Genomic DNA, 23,178 nt, shown 5'->3' with positions numbered 1-23,178 from the left:
TTAATAATGATTTCTTAATGATATGAAGAATACTGAATGATGAATAATGTTTTATACTATTCAATACTTGCTGGCCACTGAGTGCCAATAATTAATGTAACTTAACGTTTTGTTAGTGTTTTCAATGATGACTTCCCATATTAATACTGAATGATGATAAATATTTTGTACTAATCGAAAGTTGCTAGGCCACTGAGTGTTAATAGTTACTTGTAAATATGTCATTTGAATGAGGAAAAATGTTTTGTAATACTCAATACTTGATGGCGATTGATTACCACTCTTGTCTTTAAATTAATTAATGAACATTTTTCTGTAATACTACATTCATGGTACAGAAATGTTCAATGACTAGAGTATGGATACCGCAAACTACTTATGTAATCACTAATCAAGACTTGTGTGTTAGTTAATGTCCTTCACCTTCTGACCTAACTACCTGAAATTATTGTAACATCCATTTGTCTTGTCCATCCTCATTATCATGGAGCACTATATTTGGTTTTTGCACTAATTCTACGTTGGTGTGCCGCCTCTTAAAAGCGTGGTGTTGACACGACATGCTGTCCACCACTGTAGGCGAAGAAACTACTTATGTAATCACTAATCAAGACTTTGTTATGGAGCACTGTGTGCCGCCTCTTAAGAGCGTGGTGTTGACACGACATGCTGTCCACCACCGTAAGCGATGAAGACGTTATTCTGGTCCCACTGTTTGGTGTACCTGGTATACTGCCAAATGATAGTATGGAATACTACTACGACGTTTCACTGTCTTGATACGCTGATAAATACTTCTGGGAACGGAACTGCAGATTGTATCACTTAGTTGTGATTCTGTGGAAAGATATGGACTTTCAGTGCAGCTATGTGCGAACTAAAGTGCTACAACCATGATGCAATCCTTCCTTTCCTATTCTAATAGTGAAAATCATTTTTTTACTAACACCATTTATGTTCATGGCCTATACATTTTTTCTCGATTTGTTGAACTCTAGTGCGAGTACACTTGTGTCACTTGTCGACATGATTTTTGCCATTTGTTGTCAAAATACTAAAGACATTTTCGATTTGTTTGGAAGTGCAGTATGTGTGCACTCTTGTCATCTATATTGTATATACTTTTTGTGATTTGATGATTTTTTCTACTCTTGCGTTTATTTCTTATAAAAATGTTCAAAAGTTTTCAGTGCATGTGCACTTATGTGAATATGTTTTCAACTGAACTACAGTGCCTGTGCACTCTTCTCAATTTTCGATATGATTTGTGTTCATTCTGTATACCTTTTATGATTTATGTCATTTGTTACTCTTGTATATACATTTCGTCTTTTACTGATATGTTCTCCACTGCAGTGCATGTGCACTCATGACACTTGTCAACATGATTTTTTTTTGCCTGTTATGAAACTGCTAAAGAATTTTTCAGTGTGTGTACACTTGGTTATCTGTCAAATAATTTGTATATACATTTTTCCTGATTTGTTTTGTACTTATATTTTGTCTTGTCTGTAATGTTTTGTAATCGGTGCATGCGCACAACATTTAATTCATGTGATACATCTAAATATTTTGTAAATGTTAATTAATTAAAAGAAAAATTTGTTACGATGGCAAGTCCAAATGACTCACCATCGCTGCCAAATTTTTGCCCCCCCAGTGGAGGGTTATGAAACACGTATGTTGTGCGGCAGCGATGCTGAGACATTGTAGAATCTCTGACCAGAGCAGTTGCGCTCGACTCGCAGTAGCGAGCAGTCAGTCTGTCTGCAGTAGTCAGTCTTCAGTAGTGCTTGGAGTCGGTTGCTAGCAGTAGCGGAGAGCAGTCGGCGGGCGTCGGCATCGCAATGGTCGAGATTCAGGACGAGGTATAATTTATTTAAATAAATAATCATGCAGCTTTGCGCTCATCAGATAATGTAACGAACACTCATTGTAATTTAACTTCCAAAAATCGCCCCCAATAATAATTTTGATTTAAAAGCAATTTTTGAGACAATCATTCAAATTTCCTTCCATTTCCTTTTAACAAAGATTTTTAAAAGGTACTTCCAATGCTTTTCATGCAAGCGGCAGAGAACAATAAGAGCAGAATTTTGACATGCAGTTTCACTAAGGTAAGAAATTTATTCTCGTTTCGCACAGGGCAAACACCGACTTTTCGGTTGAACTGAGTTTAGGTTATCATTACAGTTTCATTATCATGGGATTAGCGTTCATTATTTAATGGGAACTTGTACTTGAGTCAGATAGCGAGCTTTCATTTAATTGACTTTGCCATTAATATTCTGTGGGAAGGTTATACTTAGCTGTGGCTCCATTACTAATAAATATAGTTATATTTTCAGAAAATGTTGTGGGGAGGTTACAATATATAATGACAAGACATGTGACCTTTTTTGTGTTCAGCTTGTATGTTGTGTAGTTAATAGAGGCGAGAATTAAAGTGGAGAGAGAATGTAATAAAATTACTATATAACTAGATAAAATTGCATAATTATTCATAAGATACGTAAGTTTATCTGGAAAAATGTGCACGGTCTGATGTGTAACGACAAGAAGAGAGACCTGCTAACCTTACCTTGCCGGGCACTTGCCAAGAAAAAATACGACAATCATCAGTAAGTATTCATTTGAATATAATTGCATAAGTGGTCATAAAAAAAAATATTTGGAAATGGCATTACAGTGTGATAAATCATAAAGTATGTTCATTCAATAAAAGGTTTGATGTTGGAGACGTGGTGGTGCCCTTTGGTTTTTCTGGTTCTCAGAGTTTCGACGTGTACTACATTTGGGTGAGGAATGCTGCGAATTCGATATGGACCTGCGTATAGAAGCTCAAATTTACTGCATCTACTCTTTCCTCTGTTGGATAAATAGTGTGTACGTACTAATATCTTCTGTCCAATGTGACAGTCACGGCGTATACAAACCTGTTTTTGCTGTCTTCTCCGGCGCTCTGCGGCACGTTTGATGTTGTTCAGCGCAATGTCAATTATTTCATGGTGTCGTAGTCGACGAGATGTAGGAAACGTTACTAATTCTTTAATTTTGTTAGGTGGTTCAACATTTCTCAGTATAACAGACGGAGATAGCATAGTAGATTCATTTGGTATTGAATTAATTACATCCTGGAATGAGAGTATGTATGTGTCCCAATCAATATGTCTTTTATGGCAGTATATTCTACACAGTTTACCAATTTCTTTCATTAATCGTTCACAAGGGTTCGAAGAAGCATGGTACCTGGATATATAGATCGGAGAAATGTTTCTAGCTCGTAACATACGTGTCCATATAGCAGATCGAATCTGTGATCCATTGTCGGAAATTACTTTCAACACATGCCCTACATGAAATAAAAAATGTTTTACAAATGCTTTCGAAACAGTTTAGCAGTAGCTTTGCGTAACGGAGTGAAGGTGACAAATTTGGAAGTGAGTTCAACAGCGACAAAGACCTAGCAAAAACCTCTATTAGTTCTGGGAATCGGACCAAAAATGTCTACAGCGGCCATGTGTCTCAATTTAACAGGTACAATAGGATGTAACAGAGGAACATGTAAAGTCGTGTCTGATTTAGGTTTCTGGCAGATTTTACATGACGCCAAAACTCGTCTTATACGTTTCTCCATGTTGGTAAAATTACAGTTCTGTCTCAGTATAAGAAAACATTTTCTGGCTCCGTAATGTGCGTAACTTAAATGAGTATACCTGATTAATTTGTTAACAAGTTCGCCAGGAATGCATAATAACCAATTGTTGCTGTCAGGATGAGAGCGGCGAAACAGAATATTATTGCATACAGTGTAATGGTTTCTAATGGTAACATTATTCCTATCTTGCCAAAGGTGTTTAATTTCTTTCCACACGTTGTCTTTACTCTGCTCTTGTGCTATGTCTTGTAATGACGACGAAATGAAATTTTCAAATGCAACTTGTTGAATGTACATGACGCTGAAATTTGCTTTGCAGAAGTTGGTTGCGATGTCTTGCTGATTGTTGCTAAGAGAACGGGATAGTGCGTCTGCTACAATATTTTGTGTACCGGGAATGTGAAAAATTGTAAAATTAAATTCCTGCAAATAAAGTTTCCATCTACTTAATCTGTTGTGTAAATTTAGCCGAAAGTAAAAACTGTATCGCTCTGTGGTCTGTGTAAACGGTAGTACGAGGTGTGGCTAGAAAAAAAACCGGACTAGTAGTGGTGAAACAATAAAACGAATGCAATAAGGCTGAAAGTCGCGTGGCCTGTCACGTGACTCTCGCTCCGCCTACTGCTCGAGTTTCATCTGCCTCCTGCACTCAGTCTGCCCGTGGCGTCTGTTTTAAGTAGTTGACGTTTTGTCTGTGCGTCGGAAAATGTTGAGTGTACAGAAAGAACAGCGTGTTAACATCAAATTTTGTTTCAAGCTAGGAAAATCTGCAAGTGAAACGTTTGTAATGTTACAACAAGTGTACGGCGATGATTGTTTATCGCGAACACAAGTGTTTGAGTGGTTTAAACGATTTAAAGGTGGCCGCGAAGACACCAGTGATGACACTCGCACTGACAGACCATTGTCAGCAAAAACTGATGCAAACATTGAAAAAATCGGTAACCTTGTTCGACACTTTCCTTGTCAACTCCTGTTAACTCAGACACTGCTCTGATTGTTAAATGGCGATCTTGTCGAACAAGTTTACCGATTTTTTCAATGTTTGCATCAGTTTTTGCTGACAATGGTCTGCCAGTGCGAGTGTCATCACTGGTGTCTTCGCGGCCACCTTTAAATCGTTTAAACCACTCAAACACTTGTGTTCGCGATAAACAATCATCGCCGTACACTTGTTGTAACATTACAAACGTTTCACTTGCAGATTTTCCTAGTTTGAAACAAAATTTGATGTTAACACGCTGTTCTTTCTGTACACTCAACATTTTCCGACGCACAGACAAAACGTCAACTACTTAAAACAGACGCCACGGGCAGACTGAGTGCAGGAGGCAGATGAAACTCGAGCAGTAGGCGGAGCGAGAGTCACGTGACAGGCCACGCGACTTTCAGCCTTATTGCATTCGTTTTATTGTTTCACCAGTACTAGTCCGGTTTTTTTCTAGCCACATCTCGTATGTCTTCCATAAAGAAAATGCCTAGATCTGGTAAATGCCCAAACAACACATAATGTTTCTAGTTCTGTGACAGAATAATTGCGTTCAGCAGGTGACAGAATGCGACTTGGAAAAGCGATGTTTTTAATTACTGTACAACCATCTTCTTCAATTTCCTGAAAAATATGTACGCCTAAAGCGGTGTTAGAACTGTCGGTAGCAATGGAAAAATTTCTAGTACGATCTGGGTGCGATAAAAGTAGTGCATTCAACAAGGCATGTTTCAAATAACATTTTCGTGAACAAGATTCTGTGTATCTGAAGTATTGCTTACGTTACTGGAAGATGCAACCTGTACTGTATCTAGTCAAATTCTATCTGACGTGTTATTATTTGCAGGAGGATACTGTGGCATTTCAACTATTTGTACTGTTCTGTTATTTCTTCCTGACGTATTACGTTCGGGGTGATATCTACTGTCTGGTTCATTCATGATAATGTGTTGTTGCTGATGTTCTTGCTGCTGATAAGACCGACTGTTATTAAACGTACGCTCAAAATTGTGCTCATTATTTTTACGTCTGTCATGATAGTCATTTCTATACGGTGCATTGCGATAGGAATTGAAATAGTGTGTTTTCTGTACGTACTGATTGCCTTGTTGCTGTGCGTTACTATTTGTTGGAGCTAATGCTATACGTGCAGGCGGCGCAACATTAAAGCCTGCGTTGACCTTGTACATTACATTGTTGGTTAGGTATGCTAACCGGTTGGCTTTCATGCTGTTGCGGAGAAAAACGTCTATTGTTACTAAAATGTGGTTCCTGTTGCTGATAATTTTACACATACTGATGATTAAATTTTTGTTTGATATTAAAGTTCTCGTGAGTGTCATTTCTGGAGCGTCTAATGAAAACTGTCACTTTCGGTAAAACTTGTCTTATCGGGTTTTCTTTACTCGTTTCTTAATCGTAGATAGATCGATAGTTGAAGAGCTGTTCTGATAGATATAAAGGATAGTAGAAGAGAAGGCAGCAGTGCAGAATACTAAAGATGAAACAGCACTACTACGACTCGGGGCCCTGTGCACACTACGGCACATATTCATTATAGCGTAATGAATCCCCTGAGGTCAATTACGCGCTGCAAATAAATTTTAGTTTTTGCGTTACAGGCAATGCCGGTGAAAATTCAAAAGCAAATTGTTGTATCCATGCCAAAGCTAGTTTCTGCATTACAGGCCAAGCTGGTGAAAGTACAAAAAGAAATCGACGTATCCAGTTCAAAGCGTGTACCTGTGCTCTGTCATTTTTAAATACCTTAGATTTTCTTACGGATAAAAATTGCTCGTAATCAACGTTATTGTCACTGAATGTGTGAACGGGTTCACGATTGCATAAGAATCTGTTTGTCTGTATCACTTCGTATTCTAAGTCACGTAGTGTCTGTAAATTACATAAGTTATACTGGCTGTGTGAGTGTGAGAAAAGTTCGGAATGTGGCGTATGCTGTGACGTGTTATTGACCGAAATATTTTTTAACTCTGTCACTTCTTGCTGTAGAGTTGACAATTTTCTACGTAATGTATTATTGGACGAATCTATCTCACTGATCGTCTGCTGTAAATTTTGGAAGTCGGGTGTTTGATTAAACGAAATCGGTGAAGTATCGTGTGATTTGCTGTCATTATTACTTTCAATAACGTCAATACGACTGGCCAATTCACCATATTTTTCAGTCAGTATTTTTACCTGATCATCGTTTTTAGTGTCGCAACATTAATCTGTTTTTGTATTTTACGTGTGGTTTCGTTCAATTTTTTAATGTCTGCTTTGATGACGTCGGGATCCTGTATTAGTTCTAATTGTTCGAGTCTGTCGGTCACTGTCTGAAAGTCTACTGAATGTGTATCTGTTTTTGTTTTAAGATCGGAAATTTCATCACGCAATTCGGTGTTCAACTGTTTGATAGTATTAATTTCGTCTGATACTGTAGCAACATTGTTGTCTACGTATGTTTTTCCTTTCGTAAACAATTTACGTTTATCTTCCTGTCTCTGTGCGGTAATTGTTTCCATCACTTGTCGCTTTTCTTTATTTTGTTCCTGTATGAACTTACGGTAACGCGTTTCACTGTTTTGTAGGTGGTGATTAAAACGTTCGTCAATTTGACTGTTCTGTTGGTCGAATTTCGCGTCTACTTTTGCATCCAGTGTGCGCGAAAGTTCTGCTGACATTAATTTAAACTCCTCGCGTAACTGTGTTGTGTTTTCAGAGCATTGTTTAGCGACTGCACTAATTTCGTGTCTAAGTGATTCTGTTGTGGCTGTGTGTATATTACTTAATTCTTGTGCAACAGATCTAATTTCTTCACTACTTTTCTTAGCACAAGCCTTAATTTCTTCACGTAATTGTTCTTTTTTATCATGACATTGCGCGGCAACGGCTGTAATCTGTTCACTAAGTTGTTTGTTGTGTTCATTAAGTTATTTGAAATTTTCATTAAGGTTGTCTTGTTTTTCATTAAGTTGTTTGAAATTTTCATTAAGCTGTTTGTTCTGTTCACTAAGTTGTTTGAAATTGTTGTCTTGCCTTTCATTCTGTTGTATGGAATTTTCATTAAGTTGTTGTTTGAGATTTTCATTATTTTCATTAAGTTGTTTGAAATTTGCACTGTGTAGTAGCAATAGTGCCATAATTTGATCCAACCCAATATTACCTACTCTATTCTCAGTGCTGTTTAATGGCGTACCTGCAATTGTCACGTTTTGTGTAACCATTCGGTCATTTTGTGATTCTTGAAAATGTTTTCCAATCGGATGTGCACTGTTAGTCACTACCTCGGAATCAAATAAATCTGTCGTATTTCGAGTACACTGTTCATTTTCGTTAGAAAAAATTATCTGTTCATTACGTAAATTTTGCAAACCGGGTGTGTCAAGCTGGGCACCGTCCATTGTAACAGAACGTCCCGCGTCATCAGTTGTCTTTAAATTAACAGATGACACAACTGAGTTTGTTTGCTCATCATTAGCATTAAAATCATTACTAGTGATCAGTACGCACTGATTGTCTGTAAATGGAGAATTGTCATCATTACACTGAGTCGCAAATATTATCGGTCAAATTATTAGAATCAAAAGTGGTTCAAATGGCTCTGAGCACTATGGGACTTAACATCTATGGTCATCAGTCCCCTAGAACTTAGAACTACTTAAACCTAACTAACCTAAGGACATCAAACAACACCCAGCCATCACGAGGCAGAGAAAATCCCTGACCCCGCCGGGAATCGAACCCGCGAACCCGGGCTATTAGAATCGGTTATTTCGATCATTACACATCGCGATGTACTGTTAACAGTTTTTCGCGGCATTTTCACTATTCAAAATTAAGCACAAATGAAACAAGGACAATGCAAAATGCAACAAACACAATTACCACAAAGAGCAACAAATTGCCGATGATCTATGAAACAAAGAGTGACAAATTAGTAAATGCGTTGCGCCAGATGCAAACTACGTTTAAGTAAATAAGAGCAGATATATGACTACTTCTCAGAAGATTCACAAAGAAATACGATCCTGGCCGGATGTCGCCAAGTGTAACCTCCCCACAGAAAAAATAATAGTGACAGTGGACCATGACCCAAGCGTAAACTCCCCACAAAAATAATAACTAAATGAATTTTTTAATATTGTAACCTCAGAACAAAATTGATTTTAATGTAACCTCTGAACAAAATTGGCTCCCATTTATAATCTGTGTGCAAAAATACATTCACATTTAATGTAACCTCAAAATTCAATTCGTAAATCGGGAAATAATAATAAAAAACAAATTAGTAACCTGATAAATTTTATGAGGACAGCAGCGCTGCCCTTCGGCCCTGTATTCTGAATAAAAAAGCAAAAATTCTTACCTCAATAAAAAACTGCAAATATATCTGCTCTTGTGTAGAAATTTTTTGACACAGCTTCGTGCAATGCTGGCGTATATTTTTTTTTTATTCTTGGATGGAACGATCATGCATTGGAAATATTCTTTAAATTGAAATGAATGCTTTTCTTTAAAAAAGTTACTTTATATTATAAAAATTATTATTGGGGCAATTTATTTTTTGGAACAAATTAAATGACAATTAACATACATTATTAGATATGCGCAAGGCTGCTTCTTTACCTTCTACAATAATACCCATCCTGCAGAGTCCTGACCAGAGTCCCGAGCAGAGCAGACAGCCAACACACGCCGACTCCCGCCGACTCACGCAGACTACTCAAGACTACTGTCGACTCGCGCAGACAAGCGCAGACTAGCGACAAGCAACTAACGACATACTACTCTCTGGTCAGAGACTCTGATATGCCTCGCCCATCGCCGGCAACGCATACGTCTTACAATGTTCCCAGACAACGATGAAACTATTATGGATGACAGTGCCCCATGTCACCATACCACGTCAATTTGCTACACTACAAGAGGCAAATGGAGGACCGACACGATATTAGGAGGTATCCCATGACATCTGCCACCTCGGTGTACTCTCAATCTTCCTCTTAGATACAGTTTTCTAATATTTGCAATGAAATGGCTCTGAGCACTATGGGACTTAACTTCTGAGGTCATCAGTCCCCTAGAACTTAGAACTACTTAAACCTAACTAACCTAAGGATATCACACATATCCTTGCCCGAGGCAGGATTCGAACCCGCCGCCGTAGCAGCAGTGTGATTCCGGACTGAAGCGCCTAGAACCGCTCGGGCACAGTGGCTGGCTTTTAAGTGTATGATGACTGCTGGAGAAGAGATACTTTGACGGACGAGGAAACTGAAGATCACAAAAAATCGGTCGGCATAGATTGGGACAAACAAGTAAAATAGTGACCGTTGGGGAAGGTAGTTTTACGGATACTGGCAGCGAAGTGTTGTCAGCAGCCGAGGTGAGACATACTGTACCTCCAGTTCCTATTTTTATTCTCAATGAACACGTGTCTTAGTGTTCCATACAGACGTGTAGAGTGTGACAGTGCTAAACTTTCGATAGTACTGGAGTGTTATGTGAATGAATTAGGAAATACGCTGTATCGTAAGGGTGTACGGACATAAGATCCAGTGTTACTCACTTTTCTTTTTTCTTTTTTTTTTAAAAAAAAAAGAAAACAATGAAACCGTACAGTTTGCATAATGTCGAGAAATACATGAAAATGAAAAAGATGACTCTGCCTTTACGAGGCTTAGTTGGCAATTTCAGGCCATAATACCAACGTCGAAGGTGTATTCTCTTTCATAAAAGTCCAATTGACAAAGGAATGCAATAAATTGCAGTCCGACCCAATCACAAAGATGTTGTTGTTGTTGTGTAATTCAGAATTAAATTAAATGAAAGAAAATAACATTCTTGGTCGAGTAGGTTGAAATGAGAAATATTAGTATTTAACTACAGATTATTGTTCATTCTGTATAAGTGCAGGGTGAAACACAAAGAATGCCCCGTTTCACTTGGCGAGTGTTAATGTAGTTGTGCGGTGAGGTAGTCGGTGACAAGCTAGCAGCACTGCAATTGAGTGGAGTGTGGAAGACCTTTAAAAACTACCTACTAAACTCCGTCTGAACAGGCCTTGGAAGGCCCGACGGTACCGACCGGCCGCCGTGTCATCCTCAGCCCACATGCGTCACTCGATGCGGATATGGAGGGGCATGTGGTCAACACACCGCTCTCCCGGCCGTATGTCAATTTACGAGAGCGGAGCCGCTGCTTCTCAATTAAGTAACTCCTCTGTTTGCTTCACAAGGGTTGAGAGTCCCCCGCTTGTCTACAACGCTCGGCAGTCTGGACGGACACCCATCCGAGTTCCAGCCCAGCCCGACAACTCTTAACTTCGGTGATCTGTCGGGAACCGGTGTAACCACTACGGCAAGGCTGTTGGCCTGGAAGACCTGTACATTGAAACAAAGTCTACAGTAGTGAGCCAACGAACTTTCCGAAGATTAAACCATTGCAGACACGTCCCAGATGGCTATACTGTACAGAGTTGGACAGGTAAGTGGCGCAAGAATCGGTCTGTGCGTGACGTCAAATGACCGTAAAATGTGAGTACAAGGGAAAACAGCGATCGCGTATGGGCATCAGTTAACCCGATATGACGGCTGCCGACTTCTGTTTCTGGTGGAATCCTAAGTCCAGAGTGTTAGATAATCGCCTCCCTATCACCCAGGTGCTGGAGGACAACATCCGTAGAGAATTCGCCGATATTCCTGTTGCTGTACTGGAGAACTCTTTGCGAACAGCTTTACGTCTTCTCTACACCAGTCTTCCGATAAACACGGTGCTCATCTGTGTGAAAGGTTCTTCTATAAACAGCATGAGACTCTAAAGACCCACTTACACGCCTGCATTTCTAAATCATGAGGACCTGTGTTAATAAAGATTTTCTGAACCGTGGAAAAGGGTAATTCGTTCTGGATCACGCTGTACAGTTGACATGGCCAAAGTTTTACGTCCCAGAAAAAAAGAGATAGTTTCTTACATTTAAAAAAAAGAATTCTTAGCTTACTTTAATGTAATATTATCTTAGGAGGAGGACGGAGAAATCAAGAAGCCTGAGCGTCTAGTAACTATCATAGTTGCGACATAGTAAGGCTATTTACTGCTTGCTTTTTTTGTAGTTTAAACACATTTAAGATTGATCACGGAAAAAACCGACCGTAATTGATAATTAAGAAACAGCTGAAAATACTCAGCTCAGTCGATTTTTATTTAATACTAGCATAGGGTTCGCTCGAACGCTTAGACTGTACGGGCTGCACAGATTCTTTTTAATTGTTGTTATTTAACTGAATTTTTATGTTGTTCACAAACTGCAACACCTTCTAAGTTTTTCACACTAATTAAGGCCATTTAAGAGTGGTCTTTTCCGAATGTACTTCTGACCACCCAGCGATACTAGTAGCTAGAGTTCTAAGTTTTTGTTAATCTTGAATTTCGCATTCTTATGCAGATGTTACCAAAGCAACTTTCTTTCCCTAAAAAATATTTCTTTGTATGTAACCGAGCAGTAAAATGCCAGTTTTCGCAGATTTACCTTTAAAATGTTTTTAGTGTAGCGAAATATTTTCTTAAAACATTTCGTCCTCTATTACACAGCCGGCCACGGTGGCCGAGCGGTTGTAGGTGCTTCGGTCCGGAACCGCGCGACTGCTACGGTCGCAGGTTCGAATCCTGTGTCGGGCACGGATGTGTGTGATGTCCTTAAGTTAGTTAGGTTTAAGCAGTTCTAAGTTCTTGTGGACTTACGACCTCAGATGTTAAGTGCCATAGTGCTCAGAGCCATTTGAACCATTTGAATCTATTGCACTCCCTTAGGGGTTGAATTTCCAGAAACACTGAAACACGTATTTTTTTTAATTTCTAACCGAGAAGTCAAATACCAACTGTTGTGGATGTAGTCTTAAAACTCCTTTAGTAGTTCTTAAATAATTATCTATTTCCAAAAAACCTTAACCCGCTATTTTACCCCTCTAGTAATAGAATTTCCAAAAATGCTAAAACACGAATTTTTTATTTTATAATTGAGACATCAAATACCAGTTTTCATAGTTATGTCTTCAAAATTCCCTTAATAGCTACACACTTTCAAAAAGCTTTTCATCCCCTGAACCTTCCGCCTAGGAGTGGAATTTTGCACAGTCCCTTCTTAAACGATGTCTATGCACCCTCTCCAAACTTCAAGTTTCTATCCATGGTGGTTTTGGGATGCGTAAGTGTATTAGTCCTACCCTCTTTCACTCCCTTAGGGGAAGAATTTCAAAAAACAATGAAACACCTATTTTTTCATGTCTAATCGAGAAGCCAAATGCAAATGTTCAAGGCTTTAACTTTAAGAAAGCTTTCGAAATGAAATATTTTCATAAAACGTTTCACCTCCTATTTCATCGCATTAAGGATTCAATTTCAAAAACACTGAAATTGGTTTATTTATTTATTTATTTTGTAACTTGTAGCCGAGAAGTCAAATTACAATGCTCATTGATGTAGCGTTAAAAAAATTTAGTAGTTCTTTAATAATATGCTTTCACCCACTATTTCACCACCATAGGGTTAAATTTTCCGAGAAACCAAAACCAATTTTCGTAGGTGTAGCTTCAAAATAGCCTTAATAGCGACATTTTTTAAAGAAAAGCTTCATCCCCTATTTCACACCATTAAGGTGGAAAGTTCGAAAAATTTGTTCATAAACGACTCTTAGAGTATAAGATCCACACCGTCTTCAAATTTCAAATTTCTATCCTTATTGGTATGTGCTTTGCGAAGATGAGTCTAGTAAGTCAGTTAGTCAGTCAGTCAGGACGTTGCGTTCTGGGGAGTGAGAGATAGGTGGTCGGGCAAAATATTGGGCTAAATGTGACGCTGGGTCCGGATTTTCCATTTCGGTACCTGGCAGCCATATACGGAATGGTACTGGAAGGCTGGGTGCTGCTATCTCGGTCACATGCCCGATGACATCAGCTGGCGGTTCCGGGAATGGCGGAGCATTTAACTGCGCGCTCGCTGTGAGGACTGCTTGCCGCCCGGGTCGCGCGCCCAATCCACTTGTACGAAGACTGATAGCGCAAAAACAGTAAACATTGGGACGAGTCGCCATCTCGCTGACCCGGGATATCGGCCGCTGAGGCGCATGACTTGTGTGCGTGCCGTCTTCCAGCGTGCTTTTAGCGGAGTGTGACGTAAGGGCTACCACTGCTGCGGCGGATGCACGATTCGCGGCACTTACTTACACAGGCCACGCGTCACTCGAACGCAGTCGGTCGCCGGACGCGTGGGCCAACGCACGTGGTACCGACGTATAGAGTTTCCGCGAACCCCTTCAGCAGATTTTCGAAGAGGTTAGTAATTAGAAACAATGTGCGAAGCAGCATTGTAAGAAGTAGTTTTGAACACGGTATTGTTAAAGCGTCAACTTGATGTTCTGCTTTTCGTAACATTATGTGCACGATTTCAGCAGATTCTAGTGAAGTGTTTTGTACTAAAATCTTCAAATCGTTGCTAGTGGATCAGAATACCTTAGATTCTAAATCGTCATCACCTCAGTTAATAGCATCTCCATATTACAATACCAGTCCTACCTTGATCTCCCCAGAACAGTTCACAGAGTTTGTTAAGGTAGTTGTCGGAAACGTTAGGAGATGTGGAGCTTCTCATAACATGGTTAGCATCAATGTTTATCTTGTCACTAAAAACAGGACCATTTTGGAGCCACAAGCGTTGATTGCAAATTCTCCAGGCGAATTCGGTGCAAGTTGTTTACACAAACGCGCTTCAACTACTTCAGTAGCTTCCGAACAACATACACGGATGAGAATAACAAAGTGTATATTTACTAAGATGGTATCTGTTCTTTCGGACATGTCCGAAAGAACAGATACCATCGGTGACCAAGCAGCTCGTTAGAATGAAATTACAATGAAATGAATACCCTTAGCTGCTTACAGGCGTTGGCCATCTTCTTCTTCTGTGCGAATGCACGAACAGTGCCCGAAATCTTACGGGAATCGGCAACGCGCCGCGAGTAATGAGTATAATGGGCGGGGGCACTACGAATGTAGTGCGGCACAATACGATGAGAATGTGCGTTTCGCGGGAGGCGTGCCAGAGATAAATCCCTGCAGTCGCGCTATCCTCTGTGTCCTCGGTGGCTCAGATGGATAGAGCGTCTGCCATGTAAGCAGGAGATCCCGGGTTCGAGTCCCTGTCGGGGCACACATTTTCATCTGTACCCGTTGACGTATGTCAACGCCTGTAAGGAGCTAAGGGTGTTCATTTCATTGTAATAACGAAGTGATTATCTCAGGAAAGCGCAGTCCAGCCTCGAAGGGGGCGATTTTGTTGGTTCGTCGGTGCGCGCAAGCGCAGTGGGGCTGTAGCAACAACAGCTATGGGGTTCCATACTGGACTACCTTCTCACGCCTCCTTTTCATGTACGGTACGGAGTTCACTGTACAGAATCGTAATATCCTTGTGGCTTAACAAAAGCACTCCTGTGTATAAAATGATACCGTGTTCCTACTGTACTGAAGAGCAGCGGAAACTAGTACGCATGCCTAATATCGTGTAGGGCCCCCGCGGGCACGCAGAAATGCCGCGACACGACCTGGCATGGACTAAGGTCTGAAGCAGTGGTGGAGGGAATTGACACCAGGAATCCTACAGGGCTGTCCATAAATCCATAGGAGTACGATGGGGTGGAGATCTCTTCTGTCAGCACGTTGGAAGGCTTCCCAGATGTGTTCAATAGCGTTCATGTCTGGCGAGTTTGGTGGCCGGCGGAGGCTTTAAGCTCAGAAGAGTGTTCCTGGAGGCACTCTGTATCAATTCTGGACGTGCGAGGAGTCGCATTGTCCTGCCGGAATTTCCCAAGGCTGTCGGAATGCGCAATTGACATGAATGAAAGCATGGTGAACAGACAGGATGCTTACGTACGTGTCGCCTGTCAGAGACGTATCTAGACGTATCACTTCCACTGCACATTCCCACACCATTACAGAGCCTCCATCGGCTTGAACAGCCCCTGCTGACATGCAAGGTCCATGGATTCATGAGATTGTCTCCATATCTCTCCATACCCGTACACGTCCATCTACTCGATACAATTTGAAACGAGGCTCGTCCGACCAGCCAAAATGCTTCCTGTCATCAACAGTCCAAATTCGGTGTTGACCGTCCAAGGTGAGGCGTAAAGATTTGTGCCGTGTGCTCATCAAGGGTACACTAGTGGGTCTTCGGCTCAGGAAAGCCCATATCGATTATGTTTCTTTGAATGGTTCGCACGCTGATACTTGTTGATGGCCCAGCATTGAAATTTGCAGCAATTTGTGAAAGAGTTGCACTTCTGTCACGCTGAACGATGCTCTTCAGTCTTCGCTGGTCCCTTCTTGCAGGATCTTTTTCCAGCCACTGCGATGTAGCAGATTTGATGTTTTACCGGATTCCTGATATTAATGGCACACTCGTGAAACAGTCGTACGGGGAGATCCCCACTTCACCACTACGTCCGAGATGCTGTGTCCCATCGCTCGTGCGTCAACCATAATACCACGTTCAAACTCACTTAAATCTTGATGACCTGCCATTGTAGCAGCAGTAACACATCTAACAACTCCGCCAGGCCCTTGTTTTCTTATACAGGCGTTGCCGACCACAACGCCGTTTTCTGGCTGTTTACATATCTCTGTATTTGAATAAGCATGTCTATACCAGTTTCTTTGGCGGTTCAGTGGATTTGTATATCGCAACAAAAGCAACAGCTAGCGCATTGTCGTTTACAATAATAGGGACGGATGACCTTCAGTTGTCGTATTCGTTACGAAAGGGATGCTACAATGTATCTGAACCGTTCATGTAAATACAATGTCAAACAATACTAAAATTATATAACTGCTTAAATAATTACCAATCACTGTAATGTACATTTAGAGTGTCATATTTGTGCAGAGGAGAAATCCTTAATGATTGAATGAAGGTTATTGTGCAAGTGCAATACACTCCATTCAGTCGAAATTATGAAACATAAACACAAAAATAAAGACGAATTAGGGCAAAGGGTAAATGCCTGTTCTAAACCACTGTCATCCTCGACGCTACCATTACGGGCTTTGGTCCGTAGAAGAGTCACTGGAATTGTCCAAATACGCTCATGCTCATAAATTTAGGATATTGCTGATACATGGTGAAACAACGCTCTGGTGGACGATTTGCGGGTTTAAATCACCTCGGGTATGACCATGCGGTGCATTTGACCTTCGTTCGTCGCACGGTGGCGCTGGCAACAGTCCACATATGCAGAGGTGTGTTGGTGCATGTCAGAGTACGGTGCAGCGAGTAACTGTGCAGACGTTTTCAGACATGATAATGAAGACTGTGTATTGAAAATGGATCAAAGAACACATATTGATGACGTTATGAGGGGTGGAATACTAGGGAGAATGGAGGCTGGTCAAATACAGCAGGTCGTAGCACGGGCTCTCCGTGTGCCACAAAGTGTGATCTCAAGATTATGGCAACGACTCCAGCAGACAGGAAACGTGTCCAGGCGCTACAGTACAGGACGTCCACAGTGTACAGTGCCACAAGAAGACCTATATCTCACCATCAGTGTCCGCAGACGGCCACGGAGTACTGCAGGTAGCCTCGCTCGGGACCTAACCGCAGCCACTGGAACAGTTGTCTCCAGACACACAGTCTAAAGACGACTAAACACACATGATTCATTCGCCCGGAGACCTGCTAGGTGCATTCCACTGACACCTGGTCACAGAAGAGCCCGTAAAGCTTGGTGTCAACAACACAGTGCATGGTCATTGGGACAGTGGTCCAGGTTATGTTCACGGACGCGTCCAGGTATACTCTCAACAGTGATTCTCACCGGGTTTTCATCTGGCGTGAACCAGGAACCAGATACCAACCCCTTAAAGTCCTTGAAAGGAACCTGTATGGAGGTCGTGGTTTGATGGTGTGGGGTGGTGTTATGATTGGTGCAGTACACCCCTGCATGTCTTTGTCAGAGTAACAATAACAGGTCAGGTGTATCGGGACGTCATTGTGCACAAGTATGTCCACCTTTTAAGGGGTACAGTGGGTCCCACCTTCCTCCTGATGGATGATAACGCACAGCTCCACCGAGCAGCCATCGTGGAGGAGTACCTTGAAACAGAAGATACCAGGCGAATGGAGTGGCCTGCCTGTTCTCCAGATCTAAACCCCATCGAACCCGTCTGGGATGCTCTCAGTCGACGTATCGCTGCACGTCTTCAAACCCCTACTACACTTCAGGAGCTCCGTCAGGCACTGGTGGAAGAATGGGAGGCTATACCCTGGTAGCTGCTCGACAACCTGATCCAGAGTATGCCAACCCGTAGTGAGGCCTGTCTACATGTGTATGGTGATCATATCCCATATTGATGTCGGGGCAAATGCGCAGGAAACAGTGCCGCTTTGTAGAACATGTATTTCGGGACGGTTTTCTCAACTTATCACCAATATCGTGGACTTACAGATCCGTGTCGTATGTGTTCCCTATGTGACTATGCTATTGGCGCCATGTTTGTGTAGTGCCACGTTGTATGGCACCACATTCTGCAATTATTATTAATTTATGAGCGTGAGTGTACACAATTATATTATCAGTATTACTTTCTACACTAACATTACTTTTCCGTGCTTCTTCAAGGACCGTTTTTGTGTGGCGTATAACGTTACTCCCATTCTCTGGCGTTATTTCTACTAGTGCTTCCTGTAACAGTTTTATCTTTGATAACTGAGTAGTGTGGGGCATTAACCATTACAATGGTAGACGGTCGATTTATGTTTTCCGTTAGTTGTCCCTTGAACCACTTCAGAAAACTGTCGTGGTTCATCTTCTCCTCGTGGTCGCTTGTTTCCTTCGGTTTGTGAACAAGGAGGAACTTACTAACTAAACCAGACAGTATGCAAGACAATAATTCATACGGCCTTTTCCAAAGGAACAGCAGAACTTCCACATATGCTATCATTTCCAGATCTTTGTGACGGAATGACCGGTGTTTATCCAGGTCAATGTTTTCAAACGGCACATTAATGATACCTCTTAAAAACTGACAACTTCACGCTAAGATGTCACCTCCATTCATTACAATGTTCCGTCTATTAATTCTTTTGCACCCAAATAAGGGTTATGACAACCGTTAACAAAGGAGTCTGGCTACCACTAAGTAACTCTGCCTAGCGAAGAGTATTGCGCAGCAAATTTTGTAGATGGATCCTCTTTTCTCTAGTAATATCCGTATTTGTGGTGACGAACGGCCACAGGAAAAGAATCCAGTTTTGTTACTTGTGGTTCTGTCCTTCATTTTGCCCGAGTGTCCATAGTTTGGATGAACCACGCTCTTTCCCTTCTGCACAGTTTATCTCTTTACAAACTTTGTCGACAATGTCCTTATGTATCTTCAACGCTTATCTACTTCTTTCGACTACATTTGTGAGAGTCAATAGATTAGCCGGCCGCGGTGGCCGTGCGGTTCTGGCGCTGCAGTCCGGAACCGCGGGACTGCTACGGTCGCAGGTTCGAATCCTGCCTCGGGCATGGGTGTGTGTGATGTCCTTAGGTTAGTTAGGTTTAAGTAGTTCTAAGTTCTAGGGGACTTATGACCTAAGATGTTGAGTCCCATAGTGCTCAGAGCCATTTTTTTTGAGCCAGTCAATAGATTCTCAGCGTATCTCACTCCTTCTAGAAATACTCCCGCACGGTGCATTCTACTCATGTGTCTCGCCACGCAAAACGTGAGAAGATCCCAAAATTTTCCGTTAAGAAACCACACTTTTCCGCTGCAGCCTTGAAACATTCTGTAGCTCAAGATAAGCTCGCCACACAGAGGGAATAAGCTCACAGAGAAACGGATCACAACTGTTTACGCTACCGGCCGCGTGTGTTGTCTACAACTGGACACTGTAGCCGTTACCTGCAGTAGTAGAGACATTTGACAACGGTGAACGGAATATGAAGCGCGGCCAAGCGAGTTTTCTCGTTGGCTGTTGCTATGGTAGTAGCCGTGTAAACAGCTAGATATCAATCACTTTGTTATTCTTATTCGGATATAGTAGTCGATGGATACAATAACTGCAGCCTTCATGACGCACGTCTGTATAAATTTTCGATATCGTACATTTTAATTTCCCACGATAAGGTGGACATTTTAATGTTTAATTAAAGTTGCTCATGTGATAAAGGCAGCAGGGAAATAGACCTTCATTTCACTTTGCCATGTTGGGGCTATTGCACCGTTTTCCACAACAAATCTGGGATTTTCAGCTCTTTTATAACAATTTCTAGGCTTAGATCTCGGTAAAATCTCGAGTTGTCGACGATCCCCACCACCATCTACGTCGAGAATGACGAACTGTCATAGCTGCTGTAGAGGTAATCGTTTGTAGTAGATAGATCACTTATGATTGATAGCTATCTAGCGCTGTCTCACACTACCAGAGGTAGTGACCGTATCGACATTGATGATGCTAGCCGTGAAAGCAGAAGGGGGACAAATTTAAGGACGACATCCATCATGTTACTTATTCCAACCGTTGGCTAATGGTGGAAGTGTTGACATAAAAAATGCCAGCTTATGTCATTAACTTGTGTGGCAATCATTCTGATTATAGCATAAACTTAAAGATAAAGGAATGACGTTTCATTCACAAGTGGCCTCATTCAAGAGATGTTTATTTTTATATGCATGAATTTTTGTTGCGATATTCACTTTTACCATACTGGTATTGTTTTCCTCATTTGACTTAAGGTTTCCTATCAGCGCAACTCGAAAATCTCTCTGGGTAAACACTGCGAGAAGCAATGGCTGGAAACCGACTAAATATAGCAAAATGTAAGGGGCCAGCAAGAAGTTTTCCTTCGAAGGCCATACAGTCCGGAATCGATATGCCAGTTGTCATTAGCACTGAGGCAATCATACCAATGACACACCAGGTTGAAGGTACCCATTCGGTAAAACATCGTGTCCTGTTGCGTGAAAGAGCCCGTAACTATCTGCTGTACATACTCGTCCAACAGAAATCATCGACCCTTAAGGCCCTTCTATATTGGAGCAGAGGCATGATAATCGCGTGGAGAGAGATCGGGATTTTAGGACGGACGCTCGAGTGTCACCGACTTCAGTTGCCCTTAATGGATGAGGCTGACCTTCGACATCGACCGGTTTCTTGTGTCGAAACGCGCCCAGCACGAAACTCGGCGCACCATTCCATTCCCTTTCCGACAGACATGTTGCCTCACACAAATTCTACGTTCTCCGACGGACGTCTACCGCTGTTTGTCTTCGGCATCCTGTTTGGACGCATTTCGTAATAATGTCGCCATTAGTCACGTTTCCACATGCACCACACGCAAGTCGTAAAGACGTGGATACCACACCAGTACCTTGCTTACATATCGGTGCTTATATAACCACATCGGACGTAGCAAATAGGCTGCAGCAACGCCCACAAACTTTTTACTCCCACATTATATGCTCTCAGCATTTCCAAAACAGAAAATGCACCGAACATGGTTCGGCAGTCCGTATTAAAAAAAAGTCTTTTCATATCACATACATCAGTCCTTTGTTGTTTGAAACGTATGAAGAAATCATGTTACATTAACGACACGAAATGCGTTGTATTACTGGATCAAATAAGCACTTAAGGCAAAAAAGGGGAAAAACACCTGCAAATGCCTTCCTAACACTGTATTATGCATGGAAGCACTGTAACATTTTCTGTTTAAAACTGTTGCCCGCACGCTACAGAAATTACGAAGAAGAAGCAATCGTCTGTCACTTTTTTGGGGCACCTAACATTGCGGCACCCACTTCAAAACAACATATAAGGTAAATGTGTAGCGCCACCTCCCCTTATTGTAACTCAGTGGTGCAATCGCTTTTGTGAGAACGCAAACAGTTCAGTACATTTCTCTGCATCTTTTCAGCATACAGAGTTCGCTTGTACTCGCCGCTACGATTATGTTGCCGCTGTGCCTGTTGGAGCTGTTCACACACGTTTTAATCTCTACTGCTTCTCTAACTAAGGCATAATTGCGTATGCGGGACAATTTTTCTGTTTCATTTAATGTTATTCTTTATCCACATAAGGAAGTCATGCCGAGAAACTTCGATCTGATTCTTCACTTCTTCCAACAAGATGGTCAAAATAAATTTAAAAATGCAAGGACAAAGGTTTATATATAATGTCAGCTAGATGAATAGTGACAACTATAGTTTGTTGACTTCCACAAGGCGTTGATACTGTTCCCCACAGTCGTTTAATGAACAAAGTAAGAGCATATGGACTATCAGGCCAATTGTGTGATTGGATTGAAGAGTTCCTAGATAACAGAACGCAGCATGTCATTATCAATAGAGAGAAGTCTTCCGAAGTAAGAGTGATTTCAGGTGTGCCGCAGGGGAGTGTCGTAGGACCGTTGCTATTCACAATATATATATATAAATGACCTTGTGGATAACATCGGAAGTTCACTGCTTTTTGCGAATGATGCTGTAGTATATCGAGAGGTTATAAGAATGGAAAATTGTACTGAAATGCAGGAGGATCTGCAACGAATTGACGCATGGTGCACGGAATGACAATTGAATCACAATGTAGATAAGTGTAATGTGCTGCGAATACATAGAAAGAAATATTCTTTATCATTTAGCTACAATATAGCAGGTCAGCAACTGGAAGCAGTTAATTCCATAAATTATCTGGGAGTAGGCATTAGGAGTGATTTAAAATGGAATGACCATATATAATTAATCGTCGGTAAAGCAGATTTCAGACTGAGATTCAGTGGAAGAATCCTAAGGAAATGCAGTTCGAAAGCAAAGGAAGTAGGTTACAGTACGCTTGTTCGCCCGCTACTTGAATACTGCTCACTGGTGTGGGATCCGTACCAGATAGGGTTGACAGAAGAGATAGAGAAGATCCAACGGAGAGCAGCGCACTTCGTTACAGGATCATTTAGTAATCGCAAAAGCGTTACGGGATGATAGATAAACTCCAGGGGAAGACTCTGCAGGAGCGACGTTCAGTAGCTCGGTACGGGCTTTTGTTGAAGTTTCGAGAACATACCTTCACCGAGGAGTCAAGCAGTATATTTCTCCCTCCTACGTATATCTCGCGAAGAGACCATGAGGATAAAATCAGGGAGATTAGAGCACACACAGAGGTATTCCGACAATCTTTCGTTCCACGAACAATACGAGACTCGAACAGAAGGGAGAACCGATAGAGATACTCAAAAGTACCCTCTGCCACGCACCATCCGTTGGTTGGATATAGATATAGATGTACAGTGATTGGAAAATAAGTACATAGATGAGATAGACTACGATGTAAACCGAAAAAAGTGGTACTACTATTAATTGCTGCACTACTACTACTGGCAACTCTACCACTAGTGCTACTGCTACTCCTACTACTGCTACCGCCACTATTCTCAATAGTAATGATTTCTGAAAGAATCGGACAGGAAGAAAGGGCCACAAGAATAAGAGATATAAGTTAT

At 41.4% G+C, this 23,178-nt stretch overlaps 1 protein-coding gene across 2 annotated transcripts in view; it reads left to right on the top strand.

Annotated features, from left to right (window-relative positions):
* Positions 1-13,846: 13,846 nt before the first annotated feature.
* Positions 13,847-23,178, top strand: part of LOC126194873 (uncharacterized) — an 81,739-nt gene continuing 72,407 nt past the window's right edge. For both annotated transcript variants that reach the window (XM_049933219.1, XM_049933218.1), the window contains exon 1: positions 13,847-13,978. The gene's annotated coding sequence lies outside the window, so the exon portion shown is untranslated. The remainder of the gene's footprint in view (positions 13,979-23,178) is intronic.

Source organism: Schistocerca nitens, chromosome 7 (genome assembly GCF_023898315.1).
Source record: "Schistocerca nitens isolate TAMUIC-IGC-003100 chromosome 7, iqSchNite1.1, whole genome shotgun sequence".
NCBI lineage: Eukaryota > Metazoa > Arthropoda > Insecta > Orthoptera > Acrididae > Schistocerca > Schistocerca nitens.
Note: the sequence above shows the minus strand (reverse complement) of the source record. Positions and strands in the feature narration are given on the sequence as shown.